At 44.4% G+C, this 14,451-nt stretch overlaps 1 long non-coding RNA gene across 1 annotated transcript in view; it reads right to left on the reverse strand.

Moving 5' to 3' along the window:
• LOC138683452 (uncharacterized) overlaps window positions 1-10,149 on the reverse strand; it is a 117,695-nt gene extending 107,546 nt beyond the window's left edge. Inside the window, exon 1 of the long non-coding RNA XR_011322979.1 lies at window positions 10,094-10,149. This is a non-coding gene — a long non-coding RNA (uncharacterized lncRNA). The remainder of the gene's footprint in view (window positions 1-10,093) is intronic.
• Window positions 10,150-14,451: the final 4,302 nt, after the last annotated feature.

Here is a 14,451-nt window from a genome sequence, read left to right on the forward strand (position 1 = left end):
AGATGCCCCAGGTCCCCGTCAGTCGGCCTCCGCTTCCGCTATCACAGCCTGTTGTACTCCCTTACGTTTCGGGCATTCATTTTTCCGATGTCCTTCCTCCTGACAATACGCACACTGGTTTCTTCCCAATACCCGTTCTATCCCTCTTCTGTTCCCAAAGGGGCTTCCTCTCCCACATCCTCTAAATCGTCCTCCATTTACCATTCCTTTCCATTCCAAAGCTGCCACCGTCGCTGTCGCCATTACTTTTGTTAATTTTCATTTATCTGTATCCTCTCGATTTCTAAAAATTCTCCACGCTTCTTCAAGCAACTTCTCTAAGTCCCTTATATCAGGCCCTTTTAACTTCTGTAACTTTCTCCTTATATCTGTAGATGACTGTCCCAGAAACAAAGAGACAAGCTGTTGCTGTCCCACATCTGAAGAAGGATCTAGGGTAGTGTATTTTCTCATGGCATTTCTTATTTGATCTAGAAATTCAGTAGGGGTTTCTTTTGGCCCCTGTTTGACAGCATATAATGCGGACCAGTTTACAGCCTTTGGAATCGCATTCTCTAGTCCCAACTTAATCCAATCTCGATATCGTCTAGCATTCTGTAATCTCGAGCATCATTGGGATCCCAGTGTGGGTCAGTCAGGGGGACGTGGTCATCTACATTCCCCTGTAAAGTTCCTCCAGTAATCTGGGCCTGTATGTGGTTTAATACCATTTGTTTTTCTGTTTCTGTCATTTCTCCTAAAATTAAATCTACATCTGACCAATCGGGATCCTGATTTCTTACTATTAATTCAAATCACTTTGCCACTTTAATGGGGACATCTCGATATCCCTTAGATACCTCTTTCCAGGCATCCAGATCAGCGGTGGAAAAAAATTGATCATGGGGAGGTTTACACGGCACCAGGCTTGCTAGCGACACATGGTATCCAGCTATCTCAAAGGGGGAAAAGGATTCTCGCTCATGAGATGGTGGGGCTCATAGAGAGGGCTTTAAACTAGGTTTGAAGGGGGTAAGGGATAAAACTAGGTGCACCAGAGATGAGCCTGGGGGCAGCATGCCAATGTTAGGGGTGGAATCGATAGCCTAGCTCAAGTGCATCTATGCCAATGCACGCAGCATGGGCAATAAACAGGAGGAGCTGGAAGCCATCGTGCAGCAGGATAGCTGTGACTTAGTCGCCATCATGGAAACATGGTGGGACGACTCCCATGACTGGAGTGCTGCAATGGATGGCTACAAGCTCTTCAGAAGGGATAGGCAAGGAAGGAGAGGTGGTGGGGTGGCTCTCTATGTTAGGGAGTGTTTTGACTGTACAGAGCTACACGATTCTGATGACAAGGTGGAGTGCTTATGGGTGAGGATGAGAGGGGAAAGGCCAATAGGGCAGATATTGTGCTGGGAGTCTGTTATAGACCACCCAACCAGGTTGAAGAGACAGATGAATCAGTCTACAAGCAGCTGGCAGTAGTCTCAGAATCGTGTGCCCTTGTTCTTGTGGGGGACTTCAACTTTCTGGACATCTGCTGGAAATACAACATGGCAGAGAGTAAACAATCTAGGAGGTTCCTGGAGTGTGTGGAAGATAACTTCCTGACACAGCTGGTAGGTGAGCCGACCAGGGGAGAAGCCTTGCTAGACCTACTGTTTACAAACAGGGAAGGACTGGTGGGAGGTGTGATGGTTGGAGGCCGTCTTGGGCTTAGCAACCATGAAATGATAGAGTTCTCAATTCTTGGTGAGGCAAGGAAGGGGGTTAGCAAAACCACCACTATGGACTTCCGGAGGGCAAACTTTGGCCTCTTCAAGGCGCTGGTTGAGAGAGTCCCTTGGGAGACGGTCTTGAAGGGCAAAAGGGTCCAGAAGGGATGGACATTCTTCAAGAAGGAAATCTTAATAGCTCAGGACCAGGCTATTCTCATGTGCCGCAAGTCAAACCGCCGAGGAAAACGACTGGCCTGGCTGAACAGGGAGCTTTTGCTAGGAGTCAAGAAAAAAAGGAGAGTCTATCATCTCTGGAAGAAAGGGCGGGCAACTTGGGAGGAGTACAGGGATCTTGTTAGGTCATACAGAGAGGAAATTAGAAAGGCAAAAGCTCAGCTAGAACTCAATCTGGCCACTATTGTAAGGGACAACAAAAAATGTTTTTACAAATATGTTAACAGTAAAAAGAATCCCAAGGAGACTATCTGTCCTTTAATGGATACAGAAGGGAACGTAGCCACCAGAGATGAGGAAAAGGCTGAGGTACTTAATGCCTTCTTTGCCTCAGTCTTTAATAGGGAGACCAGTTATCCTCAGGGCACTCCACCCCATGAGCTGGAAGGCGAAGATGAAGAGCAGAATATGCCCCCCTTAATCCAGGAGGAATTAGTTAGGGACCTACTATGCCGTCTGGACACCAACAAATCTCTGGGACCAGATGGGATCCATCCAAGAGTACTGAGGGAACTGGCGGGGGAGCTTGCCAAGCCACTCTCCATCATCTATCAGCAATCCTGGCCAACAGGGGAGGTCCCAGAGGACTGGAGGCTTGCCAATGTGACGCCCCTTTACAAGAAGGGTCGGAGGGAGGGTCTGGGGAACTACAGGCCTGTCAGCCTGACCTTGGTACCGGGGAAGATTATGGAACGGTTTGCCTTGAGAGCACTCACATGGCAAGTCCAGGACAAGCAGGGGATCAGGCCCAGTCAGCATGGGTTTACGAAAGGCAGGTGCTGCTTGACCAACCTGATCTCCTTCTATGACCAGGTGACCTGCCTAGTGGATGAGGGAAAGGCTGTGGATGTTATCTACCTTGACTTCAGCAAGGCCTTTGACACTGTCTCTCATGGCATACTCCTTGAGAAGCTGGTGTCTCATGGCTTGGACAAGTGTACTCTTCGCTGGGTGAAAAACTGGCTGGATGGCCGAGCCCAGAGGGTTGTGGTGAATGGGGTGAAATCCAGTTGGCGGCGGGTCACAAGTGGTGTTCCCCAGGGCTCGGTGTTGGGCCTGATTCTGTTTAATATCTTTATCAATGATTTGGATGAGGGGATTGAGTGCACCCTCAGCAAGTTTGCAGACGACACCAAGTTGGGAGGGACGGTTGACCTGCTTGAGGATAGGGTAGGAAGGCTCTACAGAGGGATCTGGACAGGCTGGATCAATAGGCTGAGGCCAATTGTATGAGGTTCAACAAGGCCAAGTGCCAGGTCCTGCAGTTCGGTCACAGCAACCCCCATGCAACGCTACAGGCTTGGGGAAGAGTGGCTGGAAAGCTGCGTGGCAGAAAAAGACCTGGGGGTGCTGGTTGACAGCCAGCTGAATATGAGCCAGCAGTGTGCCCAGGTGGCCAAGAAGGCCAATTGCATCCTGGCCTGTATCAGAAATAGTGTGGCCATCAGGAGCAGGGAGGTGATTGTTCCCCTGTATTCAGCACTGGTGAGGCTGCACCTTGAGTACTGTGTTCAGTTTTGGGCCCCTCCCTACAGGAAAGACATTGAGGTGCTGGAGCGTGTCCAGAGAAGGGCAACCAAGCTGGTGAGGGGCCTGGAGCACAAGTCTTATGAGGAGCGGCTGAGGGAACTGGGGCTGTTTAGCCTGGAGAAAAGGAGGCTGAGGGGAGACCTTATCACTCTCTACAACTACCTGAAAGGAGGTTGTAGTGCAGTGGGTGCTTGTCTTTTCTGTCAGGTGGCTGGAAATAGGATAAGAGGAAATGGCCTCAAGTTGTGCCAGGGGAGGTTTAGATTGGATATTAGGAAAACATTTTTTACTGAGAGGGTTGTCAGGCATTGGAACAGGCTGCCCAGGGAAGTGGTTGAGTCACCATCCCTGGAGGTATTCAAAAAGCCCGTAGACAAGGCATTTCAGAACATGGTTTAGTGGGCATGGTTGATGGTTGGACTCGATGATCTTGAAGGTCTTTTCCAACCTAAATGATTCCATGATTCTATGACTTGGCTCGTTATGCTTATGTTTGATGGGAATCCTATACGTAGGTGCTGTTGAAGGCAGTGCCTTGTCTGTGACAGTCTGTGTAGCCAGCTGTGTCAGTGTCCTGTGTATATCTGTACATGTCTGTGCATATCTCTGTGTGTGTGTCTCTGGGATACATGTTCTGCTTCACTACTGGTTTAACCTGCAAACAGGAAAAGTGGCAGCTGCATCCTTCAGCCTGGGCAGAGACCCTGGGTCCCTGGGCGCACGGGGCTGGGTCTCCTGTGGTCAGGCAGGAGGAAGTCCTGTGCTGGAGCTGCTGGAATTGGTGGCTGTTCTTAACATCGTTAACTATATATATATATATATAGTCTTAATTGATATTGAAATCTTTATGGTTGTAATTTTTTACAAACTTAGGGAACAAAAGATAAGCGATCGATGTAAATCACTTGGCTAAGTAACTCTTGACAAGACAATGGAATAGAAGGAACAAATCGACCTAAAACTAGGAACCAGAAACTTTAGTGGGCTGGTTGACCAAGAAGCTTGGCTATACCACATGAATCACTTAAAACCATGCCCTTTAGGTGAATTTAACTAATTATAATATGAAGACCACACCTCTAGGATTTAGGATACCCACCTCCACCTGAAGACCCTCACCCACTGAGCTTGTGCAGTGAAATTAAAAGACACTGCACCTTTAAATGAAGACGAGGACACTATACACCAATCAGCTTTAAGATATGGAATTATGGGCACCAGTAAAAGGTTGATAAACAATGAGTATGATAATTATGCTAATTTACAATGTATAAATGAATGACTGTTTTAGTGATGGGTGTGCTAGCTTTGTGGGGATACCCCCTAGTGTAGTCATATGTTTGAGTTTGGGCCTAGCCGTGGTGATACTGCTCAATTTAGGGTTAAACATGATACATTGTCCTTTAAGGAGGACCAGTACTCCATAGCTTCACTATGCAAGCCTGATTACTTTGTATAAACTATGCATGCTTTGCTAACGACTATGCCCTTGAAGAGGGAACTAAAGACTGATAAAAGGAAACATCCTGCTCCAGAAGGCACCAAAGGCCAGATGATTGCCAAAGAAGCATGAACTAAGGGAAAGGTAAAGGCAGCAGGGGGAGATTGTGACCTCTGACTCAATTCAAGGCTGGAAGAACTTGCCCCACACACACACCTGAAAGAAGCATGCATGCTAATTTACATAGCAAGCAAGGCTAATTTAAATATAACTGACCAATAGTAGATGAGAGGGTGACTATTAACCAATGAATGTAAATTTAGGCAGGTTTTTACTAATCATGTAACAGAATAAATACATTGTAGTTCTTTGGTATGGTGTGCCAGCTTTGTGGAGTTATCACCTGACACCCATCTCTGCACAGACATGAAATAAACAAACATCTCAGCTCTGTGTGTAAGATTGGTTCATTGCACACCGGGTATCGAACCCTGCTTTTGGGACAACACTAGCACCCCTTTCTGTGCAGAACTGGCAATAAACAGCTAATACCTCAACTTTGTGTTATTGGCTTGAACACCGGGTGAATGATCCCACAAGTTTTGGGACAACATTATCAGAGGGAGTACAGGATGATAAACAAATAAAGGTTCTAATTAACTTATAGTCCTGGACATTCTACTCACTAATCATCCTCTGTGGAAATTCCAACACAACTACACTGCACTTGACCTACTTACAAAGTATCAAATGGGTTGTGAGATACATTCAGTGGCTTTTAAAGAATAGCCAGAACATATTGCATGTCATTCAGGATGACCAAACAAAATTCTGAATTACCCTCCAAACACTGCATAAAAGGGCAGCCTAGACTGAAAACTTAATATCATTGCCATAAAACTGTTCCCACTAAACATTCATCCATTCAAACATAAACATGATACAGGGTAATGTCCATATAATAAATTAAAGAGCAATATATTTAACATATCATCTACCTTTGTCTCCAGTGGACCACGAGACTTTTGCCCTTAAACATATCATCAACTACTAAGCAGACTAATTAGATAACTATAGTAAGCCAAAAGTCAGAATTTGTTAGTTTTAATGGTGAGCAAAACCATGCAAGCTTTTAGTGCTGAAAATAGAGTGAAACTTTGAATAGGACCCTTTGTTGCTCAATAACCTAAATTTTAAGTTTAAAGCGATGTGGGATGTTAAATCCTGCAATCTTTCTATTATTAGATTTCAGTTCCTAAATGATTTTTGAAATTAGGACTTAGGACCTATTTTTATGTAATTACAGTGTAAATGAAGGTGAGGATAGAATATAACAAAAGTGAAGAAGGATGAGAAACAAAGGGATTTTATATTTAACTTCTGAAAATCAAGAGAAACCCTTCAGACATGCTATGATACTAGTTTGCTGTGCTACTTAGTTCACACAGGTGCTTTCCTGTATTGCTAAAGTTCTATCCAAAAATACAGTAAAGGAGTAGAAAAGTCAATATGTGAGTAGCATGAAAATTAGGGTTGATCTACCCTGTACAAATGTTCCAGCTGTTTTACTTGGTGCTTGCTCTGGAATGCTCAGTATGCCACTGATTTTTAAAGTACTGAGCATCAGCTGCTAAATCAAAAGAAAAGTGAAATTTCAAGAAACATACATTACAAGAAAGGCTTCAGAATGTCTTACCCAGTGAAAAGACCTTGCAGAGAAATAAAAATTAATATCTCACTCATAGTAAAATAACTCTTAGTTCCCCAGAAAATCAGTAAGAATGATGAATCTATTCTGATCAGAGAAGAAACAAAACCAAAAGTATTATTCAAATTATCGCTAGTGATAAGCCATGGAATGGCACGCCAATGTTTGAGGAACGGTGTGCTAGCAAGGTCCTTCAGTCTGCTCCATGATGTGATGAGTACACTGGAGCACATTTGAAATATACTAATCTGTGCAGCATGAGGAATAAACAAGAGGAACTAGAAGCTTTGGCCCAGTCCCAGAGCTACGACATCATTGGCATAAGCGAAACCTGGTGGGATGGGTCCTGTGACTGGGGTGCCATGATAGATGGTTATAGGCTCTTCAGGAGGGATAGGCAGGGCAGGTGAGGTGGGGGGGTGGCGCTGTATGTAAGGGAGAGGTTGGATTGTATGGCACTTACAGTTGGCAATGACACGGGTGAGAGCTTCTGGGTAAGGATGAAGGGGAAAGCAAATAAAGTGGATGTTGTTGTGGGAGTCTACTATTGACCACCCAGCCAGGACAACGATACCGAAGAATTATTCTACAAGGAATTAAGGGATATCTCTAGATCAGCTGCCCTTGTCCTTATAGGTGATTTTAACTTCCCAGACATCATAGAATCATAGAATGGTTTGGATTGGAAGGCACCTTTAAAGATCATCTAGTTCCAACCCCCCTGCCATGGGCAGGGATACCTTCCACTAGATCAGGTTGCTCAAAGCCCCATCCAACCTGGCCTTGAACACTTCCAGGGAGGGGGCATCCACAACTTCTCTGGGCAACCTGTTCCAGTGTCTCACCACCCTCACAGTAAAGAATTTCTTCCTAATATCTACTCTAATTCTACCCTCTTTCAGTTTAAAACTGTTACCCTTTGTCCTATCACTACACTCTCTGTTAAAGAGTCCCTCCCCATCTTTCCTGTAGGCCCCCTTTAAGTACTGGAAGGCTGCTGTAAGGTCTCTTCTATATAAGGTCTCTCTATAAGGAGCCTTCTCTTCTCCAGGCTAAACAACCCCAACTCTCTCAGCCTATCCTCATAGGGGAGGTGCTCCAGCCCCTTGATCACCTTTGTGGCCCTCCTCTGGACCTGCTCGAGCGGGTCCATGTCTTTCTTATGCTGGGCTGTTAGTGTGTGACTAACTGGGAAAGCATAAGCTTGTAGGAAAGTAGGAAGGAACTGTAGAGTATATATTAGCAGAAATATTTAGCTAGAGACGAGAACAGTGAAAAAGAGCTTTTTTCATATCTCCCATGTATATTAGAAATACGTGTTGCCACAAAATCTGTTTTCTAAGGTTATCAATTAATGAAATAATTGTTTCTAAGATGCTATACTAATTTAACAGGGAATGAGCTCCTGGCACATTTAAAATATCATTTACCAGTATAGTAGTAATAGCATCCTCAGAACTCTGCTACAAGTACTGAGAGTGTGACACTGCACACTCCTGGTGGTATGCAATGAGGACTGCTGATGTATCCGATCCCCTTCAATGAAGTGTAAAATAAAGCCCTCTGATTTGCTGTCTCATTTGAATGAACTTGGCAGCATAATTCTAAAACCTATTTTACCCTCTGTTTGGTCAATTAAAAAAAAGTGAACATGAAATTTAAATTAGTTACATGGAGAGCTGTCAAGTAATCTATTACAATGCAAAATCAGTGTTTTGACTTAGCTTTGGAAACAAAGCGGCAACAGAATTTGCATCTTTTAGTCATTTAGGAATTCTCAACAGGCACTATGAAAGGTTGGTAATAAAGTTAGTCACTTTACGTGTGCTGTCTTCCACAAAAATAAGATGCACTTAAAGTTATTGCTCATTGTGGGAGATGCAAGCCATAATTACTAATGAGCCTGTACAGAGAAAAAAGAAGCTGCACATTCAGAGACACACAGTATCTTTTCAAAATTATAAATGAAGATGTGAACATATTATTTGTCTTTAAAAAGGACTGATAATTGATAATTGTTGCCTCCTTTGAAAGGATTAAGAATTTCTGATTAGCTTTTGGGTCATGTACCCCACTTAGAGTGCCTAAGCTTAATGACACATTTCATTGAACTCCATCTAGCAAGCTTTATGCTTATGAAGGTGTTCCTTCTTGGTTGTTTTTCATCTGGGCTACAGAACGATTTGGTTGGAGGTTGACATTGATTAAGTGCAAGAGAATCATGTTTTACTATGACAGTTGCTAGGCCTCTGTCAACAAATCAATCTTCCCCCTTTGTTTTCTGCTTCTTTTTTTGGGGGGGGGGGAGTGGGTGTGTCTTCTTAGCTCTCTTCTTAGCATCCTGCTGTTACTAGAGATGAAAAATATCTTTATAACTGTTTTGTGATTTAGCATTTTCTGATTTGCCAATGACATAAAATTGCTACCTGAAGGGAGTGAAGCTCTATCCTAAGATTCTCCAGAATTTAGAATATGTCTGGTAAACAGTGAATAAAGTCTATTTTAATACTGGAAGTAGGAAACACTCTTAGAGTTCATTCTTTTTCAAATTAAGAAGTTATGTGTGGAAAGCCTATGGGAACTTACAGAGACTACTGTAGATTTCAAGACCAAAACAGATTATTATGATACGCTTTTAGATTTCCTTTCTAGCATATGCACTGATTATTACCAAAACCTTATGGCCAACAACAAGAGAAATCAATTTAAAAAACCCCACAAACCACCCCCAAAATTTTCCAAAAACCACAGACAGTTGAGCAAATATTCTTTGAACATTTACCTATCTTTGAATACTGATGTGGTGGGTTGACCCTGGCTGGATGCCAGGTGCCCACCAAAGCCATTCTATCACTCCCCCCTCCTCAGCTGGACAGGGAAGAGAAAATATAACAAAGGGCTCGTAGGTCGAGATGAGGACAGGAGAGATCACTCACCAATTACCATCATGGGCAAAACAGACTCAACTTGGGGAAAATTAATTCAATTTATTCAGAAATAAAACCAAATCTCAGAACACCTTCCCCCCCCCACCCCTCTCTTCTTCCTGGGCACAACTTCACTCCCGGATTCTCTACCTACCTCCCCAGTGGCGCAGGGGGACGAGGAATGGGGTTTATGGTCAGTTCATCACGTTATCTCTGCCGCTTCATCCTCTTCAGGGGCAGGACTCCTCACACTCTTCCCCTGCTCCAGCGTGGGGTCCCACCCATGGGAGACAGTCCTCCACGAACTTCTCCAATGTGGGTCCTTCCCACGGGCTGCAGTTCTTCATGAACTGCTCCAGCATGGGTCCCTTCCACAGCGTGCAGTCCTTCAGGAGCACACTGCTCCAGCGTGGGTCCCCCATGGGGTCACAAGTCCTGCCAGAAAACCTGCTCCAGTGTGGGCTCCTCTCTCCACAGATCTGCAGGTCCTGTCAAGAACCTGCTCCAGCGCGGGGTTCCCACGGGGTCACAGCCTCCTTCGGGCACCCACCTGCTCCAGCATGGGGTCCTCCATGGGCTGCAGGTGGATATCTGCTCCGGCGCCTGGAGCATCTCCTCCCCCTCCTTCTTCACTGACCTTGGTGTCTGCAGGGTTGTTTCTCTTACATGTTCTCACTCCTCTCTCCGGCTGCCGTTTTCTGTCCCAGCAACTTTTTTCCCTTCTTAAAAATGTTATCACAGAGGCGCTACCACTATCGCTGATTGGCTCGACCCTGGCCGGCGGCGGGTCCATCTTAGAGCCAGCTGGTATTGGCTCTGTCGGACACAGGGGAAGCTTCCAGCAGCTTCTCACTGAAGCCACCCCTGTAACACCCCCCCCCCCCCCACTGCCAAAACCTTGCCACACAAACCCAATACAAGTGAATATTAGACTATTCATAGATTCAAGTATGAATGATTTGCTATTGTGACTACTTTATGGACTGTAGGTTTTGGTCAAAAGGAAAAGGAAGGAAACGATACTCATGTTGCAAATTATTCTGTAGACTGATCACCAATATTTCAGCTGAGACACAAGTAAGGATGATCAGAAGCTTAAAAATTTCAAACTTTTAGAGAATTTGTTGCAATTTTAAAAGATGTTTGATTCTAAATTGTTACATCTTTATTACATGTAAGCAAAATTTAGAGACTGATTAAATTCATGAGGGCATTTAGGCCTCAAAAAGCTATTTTAAAAAGCCAAGGAGGAAGGTATCATAGCTCTTCTTCTCTCTTTTGTGATCTATAACAAGAATTCTCCAGTTAGGCCATAACCAGTCAACAAATGACATGAAAGTAGTTCATAAAAAGTAAATGAAAATTAGTGGTGCTTGTAGCCATGAGAGAGCAGGCATCTTTCAAAAATCACAGTGCAGTTCAGGAAAGGAGTAGGAAACAGAAATTATATTTTGATTGCTCAGGCTCTTCTGTCTATTTATGATATTCATTCTGCCATTTAAGCTTCCCGTATCTTCAAGTGGCTAAACATTCCCTCTTTTAGAAGAGCTGAGTACCAGTTCCTCCTCATCTTACTCCTGCCAGGTTATTCCTACTTTTATTTTCCCCAGTCTGACTGTTTATAGCAACTCATTGAAGAACTATGTTTAATCCAATAGTTGGGCTTCTCACTCAGGGCACAAAATACCTCTTGTTAAGAATAAGGATATAAATCTGGCTCCTTCACGTCTCAGGTGACCATTGGACTACATGAAATGAGGGGACAATGCTATAATTTTCTTGTGTGTGGTTTTGTAAATGATTCCTGAATTCCCTTATGGACATAGCTTGAAAGCTTTCACTTCAGAATTGTGTGCGTAAAATGCTATTTTGCAACAGAAGGTGCTGGTCTGATATGATCCCAATAAGAAAGGCACTCAGACTCTCTAAGCTATCATTCACAATTGTATTTATTAGATCTAATGCTGTAAGAAGAGAATAACATAGATAATCTTATGTCTCTTTTAGATGCTGGGAACCCTGAGCAGTGTAGCATCGAATAGGAGTCCAACCCATGTGCAGCACACTGGGCAGACCCTGTCCATAGAAGAAATTCTTCCCTTTCGGTCATTCAAACTATTATAGGATTTTCCTAAAAGAAAACAACTCTTCTCATAATTTCTACAGTCAAACAGAAAAAATGTTCTCATGAGAACTTCTTGCTGCACTTTTAGATTGTACTGGATCTGGCTGGGATAGAGTTAATTTTCTTCATAGCAGCATGTATGGTGCTGTGCTTTGCATTTGTAGCTAAAACAGTGTTGAAAACACATCAATGTTTTGGCTATTGCTGAGCAGTGCTTGCACAGCATCAAGGCTGGGCTGCGAGTAGGCTGGGGATGGGCAAGAGGTTGGGAGGGGACACAGCTGAGACAGCTGACCCAAACTGACCAAAAGGGATATTCCATACCATATAACATTATGCTCAGAAATAAAAGTTCAGGGAAAGAAGGAGTAAAGGGGGGGACGTTCATGGTTATGGCATTTGTTTTCCCAAGAACCCTTATGCATGCCAAGGTCCAGCTTTCCAGGAAGTGGCTTTGCTTTGCTTGCATGCACAGCTTTTGCTTTCCTTATTAAACTGCCATTATCTTGATCTACAAGTCTTCTTGCCTTCCTTCTGTTTCCTCCCCATCCTGCAGGAGAGGGGAGCGAGTGAAAGGGAGGATAGGCATTTGGCTGCTGGCTGGGGTCTACACACCACACCAGTAATTTGGAAAGGTAATGTAGAGAAATGTTCTTCACCAAATCCCTGATATCTTCCTTCATTTACAATAGTAGTATAGGGAAACATTTTATTTAAGATAAGTGACAGCTGCCCCACCACCAGCTTCTGGCAGAAATGCCACATTTACCAGAATATTCAAATGACATTTGAAATAAGCAATGTCAAATGTAAATATTTGTGTGTGCACTTACATTTGGAATCTCTGACATAATGCTTTATGGATTTTGATGAGCTAAAATGGAGAAAGCTTATACACAGAAATATGTTAACAATTTGTTGAGGATTTCAAAGTGTGTGTGGTGTCTGTATTTGCATCTGGTAGTCTGAAGATGAAATTGTAATGACTTTAAAACCCATGCCAGCTGGCTGTCATCCAGAACATAGAAAGACAGTGAACAGTCTAGATAGGAAAACTTGGTGCTTTTCTCTCAGGTCCTGAGTGGATAGGTATCTGGATTAGAAAATCATACTCAGAATTTTCAATCAACATTTTACAACCTACTTTCATCATAGATGTTAAAGTCGGTATGTGCTTAAAGCCTGACATCTTTTCTTGTAGAGAAGTGTTTCTTCAGGCAGAGCTTCAGCTATTACAGCAAGGACAAAGCTTTCCTTGAAATTCTTCACATGTTAATCACTGAAGTCTTCCTACCAGAATTGCCCTTAAAATAGATTTTCTTAAAAAAAGTATTCTATATTTGTATTGGGTTTGCATGGCAAAGTTTTGGTAGCAGTGGGGCTACAGGGGTGGCTGCTAGAAGCTTCCCCCATGTCCAATAAAGCCAATGCCAGCCGGCTCCAAGACGGACCCGCCACTGGCCAAGGCTGAGCCAATCAGCGACAGTGGTAGCACCTCTGTAATAACATATTTAAGAAGGGGAAAAAGTTGCTGCACAACAGCAACTGTAGCTGGAGAGAGGAGTGAGAAAATGTGAGAGAAACAGCTATGCAGACACCAAGGTCAGTGAAGGAGGAGGAGGAGGAGGTGCTCCAGGCACCAGAGAAGAGATTCCCCTGCAGTCCATGGAGAAGACCATGGTGAAGCAGGTTGTCCCCCTGCAGCCACGGAGAACCACATTGGAGCAGATATGCACACTGCAGCCCATGGAGGACCCCCATGCAGGGGCTGGTGGATATGTACTGAAGGAAGCTGTGACCCCATGGAGAGGAGCCCATGCAGGAACAGGTTTTCTGGCAGGAACTGTAGCTCGTGGGGGACCCATGCTGGAGCAGTCTCTTCCTCATGGACTGTTGTAGCGGTTGTGGTCACAACCTACAAGGGTTACCTGACCCATGGGTGTGTAAGATCGTGACCATAGGGTTCTTAGGATTTGTTTAACAGCTGGCTGAATATAAGCCAGCAGTGTGCCCAGGTGGCCAAGAAGGCAAATAGCATCCTGGCTTGTTGTATTGGGTCTGGCTGAGATGGAGTTAATACTCCCCATAGCAGCCCTCATAGCACTGTGCTCTGCATTGGTAGCTAGAAAGGTGTTGATAACACACCAGTGTTTTGGCTACTGCTGAGCAATGCTGGCACAGCATCAAGGCTGTCTCTCCAACATTTTTTCCCCCCCTCAACAGCAGGCTGGGGCTGGGCAAGATCTTGGGAGGAGACATAACCAGGACAGCTGACCTAAACTAACCAAACAGATATTCCATACCATATGACGTCAGCTCAGATATAAAAGCTAAGTAAAGGGAGGAGGAAGGGGGGCATTTTTGTCTTCCGGAGCAACCACTACGCGTACTGAAGCCCTGCTTCCCAGGAAGTGGCTAGACATTGCCTGCTGATGGGAAGTAGAGAAAAACATAATTTGTTTTTTCTTTGCTTTCGCGCGCAACCTTTGCTTTCACTTTATTAAACTGTCCTTATCTCGACCCACCAGCCTTTCATTATATTTTCTCTTCCCTGTCCAGCTGAGGAGGGGGAGTGATAGAGCGGCTTTGGTGGGCACCTGGGGCCCAGTCAGGGTCAACCTACCACACTAGTATGAGAAATAGTGTGGCCAGCAGGACTAGGGAAGTGATTGTCCCCTGTACTCGGCACTGGTGAGGCTGCACCTTGAGTACTGTGTTCAGTTTTGGGCCCCTCACTACAGGAAAGACATTGAGGTGCTGGAGCGTGTCCAGAGAAGGGCAAC

The sequence above is a fragment of the Haliaeetus albicilla genome, chromosome W, assembly GCF_947461875.1.
Source record: "Haliaeetus albicilla chromosome W, bHalAlb1.1, whole genome shotgun sequence".
Lineage (NCBI taxonomy): Eukaryota > Metazoa > Chordata > Aves > Accipitriformes > Accipitridae > Haliaeetus > Haliaeetus albicilla.